Source organism: Lynx rufus, unplaced genomic scaffold, assembly GCF_022079265.1.
Source record: "Lynx rufus isolate CCGP_SWC_20201006 ecotype Redwood Valley unplaced genomic scaffold, mLynRuf1.p SCAF_1, whole genome shotgun sequence".
In the NCBI taxonomy this organism is placed as follows: domain Eukaryota; kingdom Metazoa; phylum Chordata; class Mammalia; order Carnivora; family Felidae; genus Lynx; species Lynx rufus.
Genome location: NW_025814823.1, coordinates 80884972 through 80906154, shown reverse-complemented (window position 1 = coordinate 80906154; position 21183 = coordinate 80884972). Strand labels below are relative to the sequence as shown.

Below are 21183 nucleotides of genomic sequence, written 5' to 3'. Positions count from 1 at the left end.
GTTCTTACTAGATTTTGGATAATAACCCCTTCTCGGAGAGGTCGTTTACAAGTATCTTCCCTCACTCAGCAGGCTGTCTTCCCCATTTGTTAATGGCTTCCTTGGCTGTGACAAAGCTTTTTATTTTGGTGTAGCCCTAATAGTAATTTTTGTCCTACTTGCCTTAGGAGACATACCTAGAAAAATGTTTCTATAGCTGATGTGAAAGACATCACTACCTTTGTTTTCTTCTACGAGTTTATGGTTTCAAGTCTCACGTTTAGGTCTTTAATTCATTTTTTTTGTTTATTTTTGTGTATGCTGAAAGAAACCAAGTGGTCCAGTTTCACACTTTTGCATGTTGCTGTCCAGTTTTCCCGCCACCATTTGCTGGAAAGACGGTCCTTCCCCATTGTATTTCCTTGCCCCCTCTGTCGGAGCCAGACATGTAGTTGTGGGTTTCTTTCTGGGTTCTCCATTTTGTTCCACTATCTACAGGTCTATTCTTGTGCCCTTACCATACACTTTTGATTGTTGTGGCTTTGTAGCGCACCTTGAAAACTGGGATTATGATACCTCCAGGTTTGTTCTTTCTCAAGATTATCTTGGTTATTTGAAGTGTGTGTGGTCCCATACAAATTTTAGTATTATTTGTTCTGGTTCTGTGATAAGCAGTCTCTTATTTTCACAGGGATTGCATCAAATCTGCAGACTGCTTTGGGTAGTATGGACATTTTACCAGTATGGACTCCTCCAATCCATGAGCATGTTTCCATTTGTTTGTGTCATCTTCAGTTTCTTGCACTGTTTTATAGTGGAGTACAGGTCTTTCACTTCCTTCATTAAATTGATTCCTTTTTTATTCGTTTTGGTACAACTGTAAATGAAATTAACAATTTCTCTTTCTGCTGCCTATCACACAGCTTTAAATAAACATTTGTGCCATTCTTGGGGCACGTGGGTGGCTCAGTCGGTTAAGCATCAAACTTTGGCTCAGGTCACGACCTCGCGGTCTGTGAGTTGGAGCCCCGCGTCGGGCTCTGTGCTGACAGCTCAGAGCCTGGAGCCTGCTTCGGATCCTGTGTCTCCCTCTCTCTCTCTGCCCCTTCCCTGGCTTGTGCTCTCTCTCAAAAATAAACTTTAAAAAAAAATCTTGCCATTCTTGCCTCATTGTAATTTTTAATCCAAGAAATTTCCCTCAAAGTACTATCAGTAACACCTGCAGAAAAACTGAAGGGCACAGGAAGTCATTGTCGCACAGCAACAGGGCAGCAGCCAGCAAGGTCTTCCGAACATAGCGGGTGCAGAGGGCTTTTTATTTCTGCCATTACTTAAAATTTCCCAAGCTCATTATACATTAATCCTATGCTTACTGTGATCTTAGTAATGTGCACCCTTCAACATTACACTTACCCACATTTTACTTAAAATTCTCCATCTGCAATCTAGCCTTCACGTCTCAAAAACCAGTAGTTACAAGTTGGCCCTGGTAAACGGGTGAGGCAACATATTTCTCTACCCAGAGTTTGCAGATTTCTTACATTTTCCCCTACGAGTTTTATAAAAGCTAATTTTAGGGGCGCCTGGGTGGCGCAGTCAGTTAAGCATCCGACTTCAGCCAGGTCACGATCTCGCGGTCCGTGAGTTCGAGCCCCGCGTCAGGCTCTGGGCTGATGGCTCGGAGCCTGGAGCCTGTTTCCGATTCTGTGTCTCCCTCTCTCTCTGCCCCTCCCCCGTTCATGCTCTCTCTCTGTCCCAAAAATAAATAAACGTTGAAAAAAAAAAATTTTTTTTTTAAAAAAAAAAGCTAATTTTAAAACTTTTCCAGGGGCACCTGAGGGACGCAGTGGGTTAAGCGTCTGACTGCATACGGATTTCAGCTCAGGCCACAATCTCACAATTCGTGGGATAGAGCCCCATGTCAGGCTCTGTGCTGACAGCGTGGAGCCCGTTTGGGATTCTCTCTCTCCCTCTCTCTCTGCCCCTCCCCTGCATGTATATGCTCTCACTTTCTCTCACAAATTTTTAAGAAATATAAACATCATCCAAGTGGTTTGGTATTTTTTCCTCAACGTGGATTAAAAACACTCCCAACAGAGCTCTGCAAAATTCACCTAGTATTAAGCCCTTGCTTCATGGGGTCACTGCGGGGGACAGGGGGCCGGGGACAGGAGCGGGGGGCAGGAATGTCATCTGCAAGAGCCCGGGAACAGCGCCTAGAACAGGGCAGACACAGCAGTGGCACCAAGTGCATCGTACATAAGATCAGAAACAGTAACGAGGCTTCTCTAAGGAAAAGCAGGTAAACAGCAAGGAGTTAGCTTGTGTTCAAAAAGTTCAGGAACATGTAAAACTCTCATTTCCCTTTTGCAGCTTCCTTTTTAACCCTCCTTGAATGAAACTCAAATTCCCTCCACAAAATGCAACTCTAACCGATTTATTTAAGCTAACCGTTAGCTTAACAATACTCCTCTCTGTGTCGAAGCAGGTAGGACAGCGGTGATCCCCAAACACCCACGAGTCAGGCTCTCCTTCGGCTCATGCTGCAAGACCACTTGTCTCGAAAACAATTTATTAAAACAGGACGTGAAAGCAAAGTCCCACAACTAGCTAATCTAAATAAGTGCCATCACCCGCTAGCTCACAAGAGGGCTCGGAGCGTTTCCAGAACGACACCTGGGGCGGCCTCCCTGCACACAGCCCCCATTCCACACCATACCACATCTCTCTCCAGCCTCGCATGGTCAGCTTCACGGCTGCACCCCACGTGCTCTGCTCATGGCCCGGATCCTAACAACTTCCACGTGGATTTTTCTTCACTTCCCAGCACAGTCATGCACCCCCTTCCTTACCCACTTCACCAGCACCCATGACCAGGGAGCCCCTCCTTCACAAGTCACACCCTGACCCAGGAAGGCACGCTAAGCCACACTTCCAGAAGGAGAAAGACCACCTTTCGATTCTTTACCTGTTAGCCATTTCATCACACATCTAAGCACTTTTATATTTATTCCCATACTTCCGTACGTGTGCACAAAGCAGAAAAAAATACCATCTTACAAGGGACCAGGGAAACACTTTAAAGCACACACATCTCTCTAGATTAACAGATTTAGGAGTCTTAAAATATAACCCCCAAAATACACAAGTCTCTCAAAAGCGGTCACGTGTAAACATCTGGAGAACCCGGTGATGAGCACACACCACACCCCAATGAAGGAACAGCGGGAACAGAGCCAAAGCACCCGCTGGCTGTGCAGCGCCCTGTTCAGAGGCACGAGCACCTTTCTGGATACACCTGCACAGGCTCCTCTCCCCCAACATATTCCAAAAACCAGCTCTCTCCAACTTACCAAACTTCGATACTGGCCCTGGAACAATTTTGAAGTCCGACTGTGCGAAGGCTGGGCTCCCAGGGAGTCAAAAGACTTTATCCGATGAGATGAGGGCCGGGCACACACGGAGTCACTTCCCAGGCCGATGTCTGAAAAGGTCGTGCACAGAGAAGAGCGAGCTGAGACGCTGGACACCACGCACTCTCATAGCACACCAGACTCTAAACTGGGGCAGCCCCCGGGGGACGCACGGCCAAAGCAACAAAGCGGGCCATTTATGCAGAGCAGTCCGTCTGCTACCCAGACAAGGTGCGCGCGCTCCAGGAAGTAACTCGAGAGAACTACTCATCCGTCCCTCTCCAGTACAATCTTCACATTTCTTAAAGGTTTTGTAACTGGTTTTAATACTTTCCCTTCCCATGGAAAAAACAAGCCTCTCAAAGTAAGTCAGAGCACCAGCCAGGACTCAGCCCCAACACATCACCCCCGCCCACCCACTCCTCCAGGATTAAGCCTCAAAAAGGGCCATAAGCAGCAGGAATCCTCTTGCAACAAAAACTCCGACTTTAAACCAAGAGAAAAATCCCCTGACAGCTTTTAGCTAGAAACCTGTCTGAGCAGGACGTCCTCAAAATGCAGACAACCACGCCTTCCTTCCAAGTCACAGGAAGGATCGATGGAAACAGGTACTAAGGGGCCTAGCACTCTCCCCGAGTCTCTTCAGGAGCAGAGACTTAGGCCAACCAACAAGTAAATGTTAGCAACCCGCTTCTTAGAAGTCAGTTGACCAAAAAACAAGGCCATGAAGAGGTTTTCTAAGGAAATCGCCAGACCAAGATCCACACAGCTAGCATTCTCTCAAAGGCACTAAATACGTAGGGAGCCATCTATAAAAATATCCTTAAACGTGATCTCCAGTTCCTATTTTTCTGAAGGATCTGTTGGGGTTGGCTTACACAGGGTCTTACAAAATTTTCCGCTGTCAACTGCAGGTCTGAAGTTATCACAGGAAGGCCCTGATTTCCAGCTGCTGTTGAGGTTACACGGGCTGCGGCTCCAGTTTTCCGAGAGCCGAGCAGGGCTGCGCGCACGGACAGCGGCCGCTTCCCTGGGCTTCCGCCTGGCTCCATGGACACTGGTGTCTGGAAACCCAGTCCTTCAAACAGCCTCGACAGCCCAGTCCTGAATCCCTACCAGGGCACCTCCAAAGGCCCCTACAATTCTCAGGTCCTGCTTCAGGCTGTGCATAATTGTCAGTGTTTTCTACTATGGGTGGGCACAGGCCTTGGGAATCTCAAGCACAAAACCAGCTCCTCAAGGGCATTTCATGGAGATTCCACCCCCAGCAGCTGCACACTTGTCCTCCTCACCCCCGCCCCACTGTCGCCTGACTCCACCTTTCAAGGGAACATTTAGTGCAATGAAGGAGTCCCACGACATCCCTTACACTTCCTGTCAGCTGTCTTTCTTCTGTCCAGTTAAAAGGCAAGTATTTATCAATACATCTGGAGACAAGGGTCTTCAAGTGGCAGAAGTGAAAATAGTAACAGACTTTTCTCATTCATTTAAAAGTGAATCTAAAAGGGAGTTAAAAAGACAGGGTCACTTCCAGCACACAGGCCTCAGGAACAAAATTTAAAATCAAGTAGCCCAATATAAGAGCAAAAATTCCTTCCAGCTGAGAGACCATGTCAATGCTGAAGAGTCCCACTGATTCCCTAACTTCCAAGCAGGTTTCCAGAAAGGACATCTTACTCACTCCATGTCCAATGCGGTCAGGGCACAGGAGCACCACTGCTGCACAAGGAGGAGGGGGAAGCGACAGTAACGTGCCCGGGAGCGATGGGACCCAGGCCACGTTCTATTACAAGGAGCACACGCCCAAGGGCACGGATCACAGCCAGCCCCATCGCCTCCCCTCTCGTCCTCCCCAACTTGGCACCTGTCCCTCAACTGCAGCGAGACCCAGCATGCAGAAGCAAAGCCAAAGTGGCCCTCTTGTCCCCTACCAGCCACCAGAGAAGGATGCCCTGGGAGCAGCAGGGTCACAGTAAAAAAACGACATGTACTTGTCACATCTGCCATTCTTGTCCCGCCTGCCATGGAGCCCTCCATCAGCCCTCAGACGCTCCCATGAAACTCTGAGGCACAGATGGTTATTAGAAGCAGCTGGCACACAGGCCCCACATGGCGAAGAAACACAACCGTACCCTCTGCACCAGTTTCTTCTTCCGTTAAATTCCGGGGATCTGATCTACAGGTTTCCATCATTGTATTACCCCCACCGTACATAATCTTTCTAATCGGCTTGTTCGCCGTCAAGCTAGCGTTTTTACATTGTGGGACTAGAGAAGGCAGCTTCACTGCCTAATAACCTTCACAAAATGCCACGAAGTTCTGTTTGCAGAACATCACGTGGAAGGATAATACTAACTACATTTATCTTTGTACCCCCCCCCCCACCTTCTCCATCCTGGTCGTTCTCCCTCCTCCTGGAGTCAGAACCTCACCGACAATCCCACACTTGATCACAGAAGGTCCTATCTTATCAATGGATCGAATTCCCCAGATAATCCATCTCAACAGCCCTAGGAGGTTTTCAACTTCAAACCGCACAACGCAGCCACATCAAAAGCCCTGCCTGGGGCTGGGGGGCAGCGGCAGGTGCTCTGGGTAGTGCCTCCCGCGCCCCCTCCCCCACCCCCCACCTCCGTGCAGACAGCCATCCCAGCAAGCAAGTTCTAGGAGGGGGCTACCTGAGCCCTGAGCAGAGAGCACCGAAGAGCTGGGACTACAGCTTGCGATGCTTTGCTTCTGCTCCTCCCCACACCCCCTCTGAAGGGCCAGGAAAACAGGGACAAGAGCCCCTCAGAAAACCACTTGAGGTTCTCATCAAAAGACCCCAAGGTCAACATTCCCCCGTAAACCTGAAACTAAAACTGTGTAGAGGGAAATGGAAAAATAAAAATGACTTTAAGACAGAAGCGCCACTAAGTCCTTTTAGATCCACACAGCTCTCCAAAGACAGAGCTTCTCGGTGCTCAGGGACAGGCAGTGCCTCCCTCCAAGAAATGTGCACAGAAGCTCTCCTGTCCTCCCCGTACCTGGGAGCCCAGAAGAGCAGCACAGGGTGTCCTCAGCTCCACTCACCCCTTCACTGAAGGAGGGCCCGGGCTCCCAACACAGCAGAACCCGTACCCTCGGCACCGTCACAGCCCGCAGAAAGCCTGGCTGTGGCAGGGGGTTACTTTAGGGCTACCTCGCTGACTGCCTCCTTGTCATGGTCACACCTCTCAAACTGGCACTACACCTGCTCCCTAAATGTAAGCTTTCATCAAAAGAAATAAAAACCCAGAGAAAGGGCTTCTAGCTCCAAGACAGCCTGGGAGTCCACCCACACAAAACACCTTTCTCCTCTGCTAAGGTGGCAGGCAGCAAGCTTTCTGCCCACAGAAAGGAAAACACCTGCTATCCACCAGAGGCCCGAAGAGCAAGACTCTGATCTAAGAAGAAAATATCACAGCAAAAATTAAAGCCAAAAATGTAACAGGATAGGTTTGGGTTTTTTTTAATTCTATAATGCTCATGTCTGCCTTGCCAACCGAAACGCACATGTTTTTGCCCTTTGGTCTTCCCACCCCCTCAAGTTCAATAAAAAGTTCTTACCTGCTGTTACTTTGTTTAGAGTCACTAAGGAACTGAGGACCTTGTTAAAATTCTGCCCCTGATACAAATCATTTGCATCAAATGTCTGAAAGGAAAAATTAAACAAGTTAGTAGGGTCTCCTCTGTCGGGTACAGGACAAACGAAGTTCTCACAGCAACGGGAGGACCACAGCAGGATTCGCTGAGCAAGTCCTTAAGAGGCAGCCCAGCCTGCAGGAGCAGACCGGTGGCCTCAGCTTCCAGCAGAGGGCAGGGGCCAGTCAGAGCTCCTGGTGCAGGCACACTCCGATGTGGGGCAGGAGACCAGCGTCCTCACTGCCAACTCCCCACCTGGCCCAACCGCCTCGGCAACACAGGGTGGAGCCCCATGAGCTACTGGGCTTGCTTCTAGATCCTGTCCCAGCCCCAAGTCCACTCCACAGCCAAGCACAGCAAGAGAAACACATGCTGACAGCAGGAGGAAGGGAAGACAGAAGTGGATTCCGGAAGAGAGACAGACCAGTAGCTCCGGGGACACCTCTGCTCTCCAGGCACCGCACTGAGGCCTGACCAGGACAGGCTAGTCTACACCTCCTCCAACCTCGGCCACCTACAGACCCGGCACACAGGAGAGTCCATCCCAGCACGCAGGTGCACGTACACACACACACACACACACACACACACACACACACACACACACACAAGCTGAGAGAACACGTCAGCTTGCCTAGATACCTTACAGCTGGTCTGCAAGTGTGCGCACAGGCACACACACAGATCTCACTCCCAAATACTGCCTGGAGGACACACAAGGCTTTTGATCGTCAGGTAACCACCACAAAAGATTGTAACAGTAAAATCACCTACAACGGTGCCAGAAAAATTATGAAAATATTTCTTTCAGGATGTCGATAACAAAGGTGTATTTAGAGACCCAAGCATAAACTGTGTTAACAGCCTTAAGTTTCTCGCACCAGGGCAAAAATGAACAGACATCACCAGCCATTCCAGGAAGGAGGGTCAGGAGAAGGAGGGCCCGGCCACCTCTCCCCTCCTCCCTCCCCTCCTCCACTTCCCATCCTGCCAGGAACCCCTCTTCTTCCTGCCTCCCAGCCCCCACCCCCTAAGTCCTCACAGGACTCCTGGCCACACTTCCGCACCAGACTAGGTCAGGCGCCCTAACCAAGCTCTCCCAGCACACTCACCTCAAGGACAACCTCACATCCCACGTGTATAGCCACCCTACACTGGAAAACCCACGAAACCAGAGCTTACAACTCCCAACATCTAGCAAAACGGCCAGCACACAGTACAAAAGGTCCAACGTCTGAATGGATAAATGCACCAGTCGACCCATCCATCCACCCTGCGGTGCTAAATGTCACCATGCGGGACATTCACACACAGAGCAGCTAAGGGGAGCCTTTCCAAATCTAATTGCTGCCTTCCTCAAAATTCTTCAGTTAATGGCCTTCTGCCTTTAATTTCTGAAATGAGTAAAAACCATGAGGTAGGTTTATTTAAACATGAGCAAACAGGGGCCCCTGGGTGGCTCAGCTGGTTAAGCGTCCGACTTCGGCTCAGGTCATGATCTCACAGCTCGTGGGTTCGAGCCCCGCGTCGGGCTCTGTGCTGACGGCTCAGAGCCTGGAGCCTGCTTCAGATTCTGTGTCTCCCTCTCTCTGCCCCTCCCCCGCTCACTCATGTGCTCATGCGCATTCTCTCTCTCTCAAAAATAAATAAACATTAAAAAAAATTTTTAAAAAACACCAACAAACAAAAGAAAAACTGAAGAACTTCAAGAAAGGAGGCCATCAAATCATGGAGTCAAGGGAGGAGCTGGACACACAGCTTGCTTTTTCTAAAAGCTGGAAGAAACTGAACAGAGCCTAACGCCTACATGTGACCACATCTAAGCATTCCGGACAGTCACTGGTGCCATTTCTCACACAGCTGATGTACAAAATGAATCAATTTCACGCCAGACCCTTCCTGTAAAAAGCACCCCTTCCAACAGAGCGTCTTTAGAATCAGCTTATACAACACAGAATCTAATTCATTTGTGAGATTTCAGAAACGAGTCAAATGAGCATTGCCTAGGCGGACGCATCTACCTACGTTTTGTTTAACGTGTTAGTTGCATTTTTTAGGAGCACCATGAAGAGCATTAACTTTGACAGGCCTCTGCTTCCTTGTGTCGAACATCAACGTTCCTTTGTAAAACGCAGGAGCAGCTAATCTGCCCGTCTTTCAGCTCTGAAGTTCCAGTTTTAGAGATAGGAAAATTAAATACGCAGTACCCTATGAGAAGAATTCAACATAAAAAGGTCTACTAACCTTCATTGTGGTGAGGCAGCAAGTCACAAAACCCAGAAAAACAGGATGCTGAAAGCTGCAGCTTCCTGTTATTCCAGAACTATATATCTTTCTTACTTGGATACCAGGAAGCGTCTGGTTGGCCGAACCTTCCCACCGACGGGCTTCCATGTGACCCCACAACTTAAGTGGATTCACATCTGTGCTACATTTCTTCACAGGAAACTACACAACGAGAGGAGACAAACGCTTGCCGCCGAGAAACACACATTCTGAATCCATGAAATGTTCTGACTAAAGCCCAGCTCTAAAAAAAGACTATTTCCCGAATTAGGAAACTATTCAACCAAAAGAAAAAGAAAACCAGAAAACTCTTGAGTAAAGAGTCTGCACTAGGGGAAAAGTCTCATTAGAACTTCTGTTTTAGCGTCTCGGCACAAGTCAGCCCACACGCGGGAGAACGACCAGGACACCGGCACACTCCGCCGTCCAGGGCACTCCGCGCTTAAGGACACTGGCCCCACCTCAGGGCCTACCCATGTCGCCCAAAGAGCAGCACCGCCCACCCTGGCTGGGGTCGGGAGCCAGCGGGAGGAAGGAAGCCAACACTGGGGTCCGCTTTGCCTCCGGTGGCGGCAGAGCAGAAGTTCTCAGGAGAGGCTGCATCTCCAGGGATTCAGAAAACCAAGACACTCTGGCCAAACCCCAGGCCAGTTAAATTAGCATCTCTGAGGAACCCTGACCCCATGTGATTTCAGGCAGCAGGGGGAAAAAAGCCCTGGAGGGACAAGGAAGGTGTGAATCCTCTCCCTAGGCGGGCTCCACTCCAGACCAAGACCAAACTCACAGTGAGGAGGGACCACTCTGTGACCCAGAGATATTGGAAAAGCATATCCCCAAACACTCACCCTCACTTTCGCATTTACGTGAATTAAATGTATACAGCAGAATCCAATATTCTTGAAGTAAAATGATCCTGTTCCCCCCCTCAAAATACTAAATTTGTTGGTATTTAGTATTTTACTAATCAAAAGCAACAATACTATAGCGACAGGGAGCAAACACGACCCCCAGAGAGAGCAGGACAGAGGTGAGCAGCGTGTTTCAAGTGACAACACAGCACTAAGGAGCCTGAGCCCTGAGCAGCCGGCCCTTTCCTGCGTGGAGGCTGCCCTCGCTTGTTATAGCCTCACAATGTACAGAAGCCCTCCCAGGCTTCTGCTTTCTCATCCTTAAAATGGGAAAGAGGGGCGCATGGGTGGCTCAGTCGGTTAAGCATCCGACTTCAGCTCAGGTCATGATCTCGCGGTCCGTGAGTTCGAGCCCCGCGTCGGGCTCTGGGCTGATAACTCAGAGCCTGGAGCCTGCTTCCAATTCTGTGTCTCCCTCTCTCTCTGCCCCTCCCCCGTTCATGCTGTGTCTGTTTCAAAAATAAATAAACGTTAAAAAAAAATTTAAAAAAAAATGGGAAGGAAAAACATAGTGACAAGGACAGAAAGCAACATGCAAATGTCTCACATGTTGGAGAAGGAACAGATTTTAAGAACTGAAGTCTTGCTCACCAAGCTTCAGGTTTCCTATAATACTGACCCATCAATAACCACATTCTACCATAGAAAACGGTTTCCTAAAACACAGTTACCAAGAAAAAAAGCTTCCTCAATGCCTGGGGGGTGCCCAGAAGCAGAAGCCTCACGGAACCAGAGAAGGGAGTAAAGGCATCCACACCACGCGCCTTGGAGCACGACACTGCACCTCTCTGCATCCTGAAGGACCCTACTCCATCAAAGTGCTCAGGTTCCCACCCAAAACTCCCACCCCTGAAGCTGCTGCTTCTGACAGCCCAGCCCTCCCTCCCACTCACCTGTCCACCCTGACAGCGTGGACACCGCGGCACCCCAAGGCTCACGAGGGAAATACACCAGCACGCAAGAGGAAGGGCAGCCCCGCAGCCTGCACACGGGTCTGCTCAAGGCTCTGGTGTACCTGCTGCCCGGCTCCCTGCCCTCGCTGGCCCCGGATGGCTAGCACTATGTGGGAACACTTCCGCAGAACGGCCATTCCCTGCGCGGTCTGCCCAACACTGAACTATCCGCTGCCTTGTCACACAGTCAACTCTCAGGAGGGGAAACCACGGTCAGCTTCACCTGAGCCCATTCTTAACACAGTGGGAAACAATCGCAAACTCCAAGCAGCACAGGAGGCCAAGACGGGGAGGGGTGCAGGCAGCGTGAGCCTCAAGGGCAGCTGCTGTAAGCAGGGCTCACGCAGAGCAGACAGATGCCCTCGGCAGCAGGGGAGTGCCGCCCAATAAGGCCACCACAGCACCCCAGCGAAAGGTCCTGCCTGGGGAAACAGACCTCCTTGCAACAGGAAGGAAAGGATATTAAATGGAGGCTCTGGGTCCGGGAGTCCCGCCTCCCCAGCCCAGAAGGGACTTCTAAGAACCTGCTGACACACTATGCAGCCTGAAGAGGGCCCACCCTCCCCAGCCTGGACTTGGATCCACCGAGGCAGCAGCATCGCTACACACGGCTCTCCTCTACACCTCGGGTCCCCAACTGGGCACCTGCCAGATGCCCCAAGAAACCTGGGGCTCCCTTCTGGCTGCAGCCCCCATTATGAGCTCACACGGGACCACACATCTACCAACCACCACCACATCAAGGAAGAAGGCTGCAGTTTTCTCCACCAAAAAAAGCAGTAAATGAAACTATTTCATTAGATAAAGATAATTAAGATAATCATCTCCTCCTTTAACAGGGAAGAATGCCAAATACCAAAAAGATTCTACCCCCGAATACATCATTCTCCTTGATTCGGCCAAAGCAGGGCACTGCTGGAATCCTCCTCAAAGTATCAGCATAAATAGCATCCCCACCCCAAGGCAGGCAGCACAGGACATCACAGACGGGCCAGCCACGGGGGCTAGCAGCACCAGCAGGGCAGAACCGGGCTCTCAGGTCCTCTGGTGGGACCCGCCCATCTCCACTGGGGGGCGCCCACACGGGGTTAAACTCAACAAAAGAGCACACGGCTATGCCAGGGGACACCAAAAGCTACCAAGGAAGTCTCCAGGCTGTTTCTTTACAACTCCAGCCAGTCCCAGGTGTCCCTAAACAAGGTACAACCTGCAGAGAACCTTGAAAGAAAGGGAAGGCTGAGCGGAAGAGCTCCAAACAAAGCAGCACAAGCGAGACATGAGGTGGGGAGTAGACAGAGAGCGAGGCACAAGGCGGGGAGTGGACAGAGAGCGAGGCACAAGGCGGGGAGCGGCAGTGTCCACAGGACACACACAACCACCACGCCAGTCGCTCTGCACAAACAGGAGCTCGAGGGGAAGTCAGTTTGGGACAGCACATGTACACCTGGGCCACCTCAGACCAACCGGGCCCTGTGGCCCCCCACACCTAGGAGTGTCCAGTCCAAACCAGGAGGAAGGGCACGGAGGGCCGGCACAGGAGCACAGGCCCACCAAGGGCCCCTGTGGAAGGTCACTGCATGGTCCGGGCACCGGCTTCCCCGCCTGAGGAGGGAGAGAAACGCCACTGGCCAACCTGCAAGCCCCCCCCCACCCCCCGACACAGGACACCACTTAGAGGAGGACCATCAACTGGGAGGAAAGGAGAACCAGGGTCAAGAGAGCAGGCCTTCCCAGGACACCTCGTGAAGGCTGAAGGAGGAAAGCAGGGGAAGGAGTTACGAGGCCACAGAGGAGGGTTAGGGTGCCCCCCTGCACCAGAGCCACGCCCCTGCACCAGGTTCCAGGTGGATGACGGGACACGGGAAAGGAGAAGTCAGCAGGACCCCAGCCCACCAGTGGGCAAGAGAATCACATGGCTCAGGAGAGGTGGGGGCAGGGCAAAGCCCCATTCCACCAGCACCTGCTCCAAGAGGTCAGGAGGGGTTTTTTCAAAAGGAGGGACAAGCACGCATGTTCACAGATGTGGAGTCCCTCAGCTCTAAACCAACAGCAGAGGGAGGAGGGCGCACCATCTGTGTCAGGAGGTCACAGTCAGGCCTGAGAGGCCGCCCGCCGTGCAGAGGCCCAGACAAACCAACCCCTCAGAGCACCCACCCCAACCCCCGACCACTAACCCCAGAAATCCTGCCCGTGATGTCACCAGAAGGGCTAACACATACCACCAAAGACAGGGCGATCTGGCCAGGTTCACCCTCCCAGCCCGAACTTCCTCTAGTCCTCTAAACATCTATTTTTAGGGGCGCCTGGGTGGCGCAGTCGGTTAAGCGTCCGACTTCAGCCAGGTCACAATCTCGCGGTCTGTGAGTTCGAGCCCCATGTCGGGCTCTGGGCTGATGGCTCAGAGCCTGGAGCCTGTTTCCGATTCTGTGTCTCCCTCTCTCTCTGCCCCTCCCCTGTTCATGCTCTGTCTCTCTCTGTCCCAAAAATAAATAAACGTTGAAAAAAAAAAAAAAACAAAAAAACACCTTCTATTTTGACTTACACGGTCACATGCACTACCAAGTTTAGCTCCTGAACACACACCGGAAATCAGGAAGGCTCACCTATACAGGAAGACGGGGCTGTGCCACACAAGTGAAGCAGACATCACCAGCATCCACCCGGCAGGGCAGTAACAGGAGAGTGACACCCCCGCCACGCCCCCCCCTCCCCGCGAGAGCTCCCCAAATGCACGAACCTCAACCTGACAGAGGAGGGCTGCATGAGGAGAAGCCGCCGTGGTTCTCAGGAAAGCCTTAAGCAACAGAAGACTGCTCTGAAGAAAACGGGTTTCCAAGGCACAAGTTCTAAGAGCAGATGCGGACCCGATCTAGAACCGTCCCATTCATCACACCATTTTCCGACTCTTTGGTCTAACTCCAATTCACTGCAGCTGGTCAGTTAGCGCCAGCATCCGCTCCCCACCCCCTGCCACGCCTCCCCGTGGGCTGGGTCCACGCACCCACGCACACCAGCTCCGAGCAGGATGATGCATGCCAGCCCCGAGCAGAAGCTGTAGGAGCCTTTGGGGGTATCCGCCCATCTGAAGGAGACAGGCAGGCCCAGGCCAGAAATGCAGCATCAAGATGACCCTGAGAGCACAGCAACACCCTATCTGTAGCTAACACGCAGCCAGGAGGATAAACCTCTGGGCTTCAGAGTCTCGGAGATGTGGGGGCTGAATGACAGCATCTGGCAAGAACTGGCAATACACCCACATGCCACATTTTCCACAACAGAAGGGATTCTTGAAGGGGACAGAGTACATCTTCAAAAAAAAAAAAAAAAAAAACAAAGAAGACATTAACTGAAACAAGTCATTTAGACTCAGGCCAAGTTAACACTAAAGGGTCAAAGTTAAAACCTCTTCGCTGGATAAAACAACCCTCAGCTATTCAAACAGGAAAAACTGTTCCCCACAAAGCACTTCTTATTGCAGAGCAAACGAGGTTTTCCCTTCCTTCCCAAACTCTGGACACAGTCGTCACGTAACTGCTCGGGAGTGACGGCTTCACGTAGCCTCCAAGAAGAAAAGACACCATGTGTCCACAGGCTGGCCCTGCAAGCACTCGATCTTTCTCACGCACCCTCGACTGGTCCGCCACTCTACACCAGGTGCCCTAGGAACCAGAAGGCAGGCAGGGCCAGCAGAGCGACAAAGGGCTTCACCACCTTCAACCTCCACCGCCTAGACCGCCGCTCGGCGTCTAAGTAACAGGTCCCTCAGCCTCAGGGCCCTGGACAACCTACCTCGCAGGTCCTGGGGGGTCAGCAGTTCCCAGCGGCTCCACCGGGGGACACAGCTCTGGTCTCTCGGAGGCGGCCTGAAAGCATCCCCAGGGCTGGGTCTCAACCAGGCTGCCCACCACAGCCATGTGCTCCAGTCCTCACAGCAGCGACATGGGCACTCGACAGGAAGGCCAGCACAGTGCCTGCGACTCAGGACTGCAGACCTGCGTGCCATACTGTCCCTAAGGAGGCCCCCGTGCGGCCCACTAGAGGGAAGGGCCCAGGCCCCAACTTGAGAAACGAGTGCCCAGAAGTGTGAGCACGGTGCTTGAAAACCAGCACCATGTCCACCGCCACGGGAGTCCCAACCGCATGTACACCTCTCCCCTCAAATCAGGTGCCCACACCTCTTCCCTGGATGGCTCAGCTGTCACAGAATGTCACTCTGCATTCTGTGGAGTGCGGACACACCTCACAACGAAGTGGGACAGGGTTCCCAAAAATGTAACTAAAGGATGCCTAATGTAGTAAGGCCTGAAAGGCTCTCCCCACCAACCCCCCCCCAGCTCACAATGGGGGCCTTGCTTCACCCTGACTTCCAAATGTCACTGATAATACTGGAAATCAGAACGTCTTCCACACAATAAAAAAGCAAACCACAGCACCAAGTTGATGGTGTCACTCTTCATATAACAAAGACCCCCTCAGTCAAATCTTTCGACTAGAAATAAAATTCTAACCAGCTTAAATGAAACAGCACTGTTCAGGTAACAAGTCGAAAAAGTAAGAGCCACAGTGCAGAAGTCATAAGTTCTGGGCCATCTTTTTGTCTACTGTCTCCGGCATGGGCTGCAGTTTCAGGAACATTCCTCCTACTGAGGTTACGCAGCCCCAGGCAACAGCAACGAGCCTGCCATCCCAGCAGCGAATGGCTGGCCCTGAGCCACCGGTCACAACCCCACAGCCAGAGAGGCAGAGCGGCCCCAGGAGCCAAGGTGACACACACATCCTCCCAGCATCTTGTGCACGACCCCAGTGAGCAGGGTGGGGACCCCCTGCAGCACTGGGGCTACACAGAATCTGAGAAACAGGGTAGTGGAGATCTGTGGGCTGCCTCGGCTGCCCTCTGCACGTTCCCCAGGGCTCGACCACCACCCACTGACTGCAGACCACCAACCACAGCCACTGAAGAGAACGCGTGCCTAAGTTATGCCCCTGGCTGAGGACACCCTGGGTACATGCGACAAGAAAATCACAGGCAACGTACAGACATTCTTTCTACCATCTCAGGGCTAAAGGAGAGACCCCCATAAGGGGAGGCCAGCCAAGCACGTTCAACTCTTGTAGCTTTAATGTTCCAAATGCAAGGAGCCAGGTCAGCTCCTCCAGGGAGTTTATGAGGAAGCTATTTCTGACGCAAGAAACTTACTCTTGGCACGGTTCTGGAGTGTAGTTCGCCAAGTTAAAAATATAATTTTGTCCTATCACATTGTCAAGAGAAATTGGATTTTGTGGCAAGAGGAGTAGAAAGGAGTCTTGAAGTCCTGCTATTTCAGTTTACTGCAAATGGTCCATACTGATGGGGACACGGGAGGAACAGGACTCTGCAGTGATTTCGCCCCCTTGGCTTCTGCAGGTTTGTTCTTAGTCCTGCCTACTCCTCCACTCCAGGGATAAAACTAGCTTGGTGATGGCTTCTATCAATACCTACCAGTCACCCAGTGTGCCCCCAAACAACTTTCCACTTTAAAATGAGAATTAAAGCATATTCAACGCTGTGCATTTGACCGTATCAACACCCACATACGAACAAGGGCAGGGACCACCCAGATCAAAAGAAACCCCAGCCCCATGTTTTAGGTGGTCTACAGGAAGGGGTGGCGGGGGGGGGGGGGGGAGTGATAAAACCCTGAGAAGTGGGGAAGACCGCCGGAGCAAAGAAAGCACCAGCCGGCTTTCAGCCTCCACAAACAGAAAGCAGCAGAGAGGCCGAAGCCCCACCAGGCAGGGAGGGAGGCTCCAGCATCCACGGAGGCCTCTGGGCACTGTGCTCAAGACTTCACGCCAACCTTATTTTACAAAGAAGACCCGGCCCCCAGGACGACGGTGTGATGGTCTGGGAGAACAAGACAGGAAGCCGGTGAACCATTGCATTCTCCCTACAGGCGTACACGGGGGTCCACAGCAAGCGGGGCAGTGGGCTCAGACACCCATGCACAAACACAGCGCCCCACCAGCCTGCAGCAGGCCCCCAGGCTGTCCGCAATGCCAATGGGGTGAGTCTGAAAAGAGCAGCCCTCCGGTGTCAAACAGGGGTCGGGGCAGAAGGACTCAAATAAGTTAGGTGCTAACGTTTAGAGCCAGGAAGGTAACAAGTACACTGCATTAACTTTAAAACTTAGCGTGAATAGTTACAAAAGTCAAACTTTGAGAAACATCTCAAAGATGGTAAAGTGCAAGGGTGCCTGGGTGGCTCAGCTGGTTAAGCATCCGACTTCAGCTCAGGTCATGATCTCACAGCTCATGAGTTTGAGACCCGCATCAGGCTCTATGCTGACAGCTCAGAGCCTGGAGCCTGCTTCGGATTCCGTGTCTCCCTCTCTCTCTGCCCCTCCGCTGCTCACACTCTGTGTGTGTCTCTCTCTCAAAGATAAACAGACGTTAAAAAATATATATTAAAAAAAAAAAAAGCTGGGAAAGTGCAAATGCGAACTACCTCTCATCTCTCCCAAAGTTCCACTGAAAATGACAAAAGAGGCTTTAAGTAATAAAGAAGGAATTTACTGCAGCGCTAAATGGGGCAGGGGGCAGGGGCCATGAGCAATCTAAGCAAGGCCTCAGGGGATTCCACAGCACAGAAAGGATGGGCCATACTTCTAAGGGGAGCCAGGAGCACCTTGGTGACTGCTCTAGCAGGACAGGAAACAGCACTTCTCCAGGAGGAGGCCAAGCACTCAGACCTCTGCCCGTAAGGAAAGCTGGCTGCCTACACCAGATCCCTAACAAGTCACCAAGTCCAGGTACTACTGGACCCACTAACAGACACAGAAGACAAAAAAGGAGACAATTCTACCTAAAATGAAATACCCTAAGAGCCCCACCATAAACTTCAAGCCGGGGCCGCCCTCTAGCTGGAGTGAGACATGGGAACTGGGGTACAGAGAAGGCTCATCCCTCTACCCTGCTCAGGGAAAGCATCCAGACCCTTCCCCCCAGATTTCCCACACCTGTTCCCAGCCTCCCCCCTTACAGGGCCCCCTCTCGTCTCACCTACACAGCTGTACATGTCAGCTGTACATGTACATAGCATGTCAGCTATGGGGCCTTTATTCATATTACAGGAACCGCAAAGTCCAGCTTTTTAAAAGCCCTGGACGTTACATACAGAACAGAGGCGAACAGAACTCAGACTGGGAGCAGCAGCCTGGCTACAGGCCTCAGGGCCCAAGAAGCACAGCAGAGGGTTGTCTGGGTTCTGTGGGGGTTTTTGTTTTGTTTTGTTTCAGATGCAGCCCAGATGCACCAAAAAAAAAAAAAAAAAAAACAAAAAAAAACAGCCCCAGAAAAAGCTTGCCCTCTCTGGCTGGAGCACCAAGAAAGGGGCAGCACAGCAAAAAGGAAGTTTCTAGACACTAGCCCTGCCACCGAATACTGAGGGGGAACATGGCCAATCCCACCACTCAAGGCCATAACAAAGTGCCCCTCATCCAGTCTGCCCCCCCAAGCCCCATAGAGTCACACTGTGGGTTCCTCCTCTTCCACACAGGGGTGAGCTCCAAGAGGAAAGATCAAGAAATACAGGTTTCTTGGGGCACCTGGGTGGCTCAGTTGGTTAAGTGTCCAACTTCAGCTCGGGACATGATCTCACGGTCCATGGGATCGAGCCCCGCGTTGGGCTCTGTGCTGACAGCTCAGAGCCTGGAGCCTGCTTCGGATTCTGTGTCTCCCTCTCTCTACCCCTCCCACACTCGCATTCTGTCTCTCCCTCTCAAAATGAATAAACTGTTTAAAAGAAAAAAAAAAAAGAAATACAGGTTTCTGGTACAACATTTAAATGTGTAAAAGTACTGAAAAACTAAGAATTACTAGACAATGCAATTAGTGAAAACCAAGATACAGAGATGTTTCAAGGAGCTGGGAGGCAGGACAAGCGCACTAAATCCATCCCATTCTCGGGGATCCAAAGGAAGGGAGCCACGGTGGGACCACAGAAGTGGATCAGGACTTTTTTTTTTTTTTTTTCAACATTTATTTATTTTTGGGACAGAGAGAGACAGAGCATGAACGGGGGAGGGGCAGAGAGAGAGGGAGACACAGAATCGGAAACAGGCTCCAGGCTCTGAGCCATCAGCCCAGAGCCCGACGCGGGGCTCGAACTCACGGACCGCGAGATCGTGACCTGGCTGAAGTCGGACGCTTAACCGACTGCGCCCCCAGGCGCCCCATGGATCAGGACTTTTAAAGGTGAAAATCCAAAGGTCTTCGTGACAATTAGCTATCACGACAAACTGAGAAAGTACTCTTTAAACTGCTCAACCCTGTACAGACAGAACTCTCAGTAGACAAGCAGTTCCAGTTTTGAGTGAGCAGAGAAGACAGTACTTGGTACCTGACAGGAGACTTGAATAGATGCCGTCCACATGCCCAGACAGACGTTCAGGTCAGTGTTATTTCAAGGTACGTACATTTAACAGAGCCTGTTAGCAGGCACACAATGACATAACAGGACGACAACGTGATTGCTGGCACAATGCCTCCCTAGAGCAGTCTACAGCCTCCTGGTCTGAGGTCTAACCTTGGCAGGGCTATGCTGAGAGTCCTGAGGGCTGGGCCCAACTGCTCAAAAAACAAACAAACAAACAAACAAACAAACAAACAAAAGCAACCACCACCAAAAGCAGCAGCTTTCCAAAAATGCTAAAATGCTTGGGTACCTGTCTGTGCCTATTATAATCTTCCACACTTGAAACGTTCCCCTCAAGTTCAAGGGTATGACATATCCCAAGGAAGGAAGACCCCAAATGCCACAATTCAGATTCTCTTTCAATTCCTATTCGGGACAGCTCATCAAATCCACGATGTTTTGTTGGTTCAGCTCAACCAAGGCCAACCAGGGAGCTGCTGGCTTTACCCACCCAGGTATCCGCCCACTCACCTTCTCAAGTCTGGCCACGTGAAGCGTCTCTCTCCGCACCCCAACCCCATGTGCTCCACTCCAGCAGGACTCCAGCCTCAGCCCTGGATCCCACCTGCATGCTTCCACCCTACTTGCCACACATGGCTGAGGCTCCAGAGACACATGTTGTGCATGGATACTTTTCCCCAGGGCAAAGCAGGGTTCCAGAAGGTCCTCATCAACTGTGTGCAGACTGACCACCACCTGGAGAAACACTTTCCCATTCTCCACTTGCAATGAAATACAAACTTGCTCTTCAAGATCTTTGAACCTGTCCTATCCAATAAATGGTCAAAGGATCCCCTTCTACCCCAGCGGTGTTACGGCAGGCTCCCCGGGAATGCTGCCCCATCACGGGACGTTCCCTGCTACCCCATTATGAGCCCAACGAGATGCTCAAAGACACCCTGAAGACGATAAGTTTCATCTCAGAAGATGGGAAGTTTCCAGGTCTCGTCAGGGCGAAGACAGGTCAGAGCCAGGGCAGTTGTGAAACCTCCACACCTGCTTCCCAGCCCCTAAGCAGCCTTGCCCTGGTCCTCAAAATAGGACATCTGACTGATGGCCGTGAGACTCCCGATGATGATCCAGAACAGACACACACACTTTGTTTTACATTACAACCAGTATACAAACGCAAAACCCACATAATAAACATGCAATTTAATAACCTCACACTGAAAGAATTAGCAAATGCAGCTAGGACGGCATTTACTCAAGCTTTAAATAAAGTTGCTAATGATCACTGGTTCAAAGTCCTTCCTAGGTTATAAATCCTTCACTATGCTGAAAGGCTTCAGGGAGTTACATGTCACACCCATCATGATGGGGGACACACAGAACACAAAGATTCTGCAGGTAAACTTGCTAAGTCACATGTAAATCCCCTCAGCTGCATGGTACAGGCTGCTGGTCTCTACGTGAACACATTTACCAACAAGACACCGCATCGCACCGCACCTCAAAATGCACCTCTCCTCTTCCCTTTCATGGGGCGTCCGACTAACTGCACTGACCCGGTGCCCTTGCTGCAGCAG

At 51.3% G+C, this 21183-nt stretch overlaps 1 protein-coding gene across 5 annotated transcripts in view; it reads right to left on the bottom strand.

The window, feature by feature from the left end:
- The window catches only part of ARHGEF7 (Rho guanine nucleotide exchange factor 7), a 106939-nt gene that overhangs the window by 70688 nt on the left and 15068 nt on the right, over window positions 1-21183 (bottom strand). For 2 of the 5 annotated variants that reach the window (XM_047081808.1, XM_047081802.1), the window contains exons 2-3: window positions 6981-7065; window positions 3333-3463 (exon numbers count right to left, since the gene is read on the bottom strand). The gene's annotated coding sequence lies outside the window, so the exon portion shown is untranslated. Of the gene's footprint in view, window positions 1-3332; window positions 3464-6980; window positions 7070-21183 lie in introns of those variants that run through there. The other 3 variants (XM_047081790.1, XM_047081795.1, XM_047081783.1) reach the window with 2 other exon arrangements.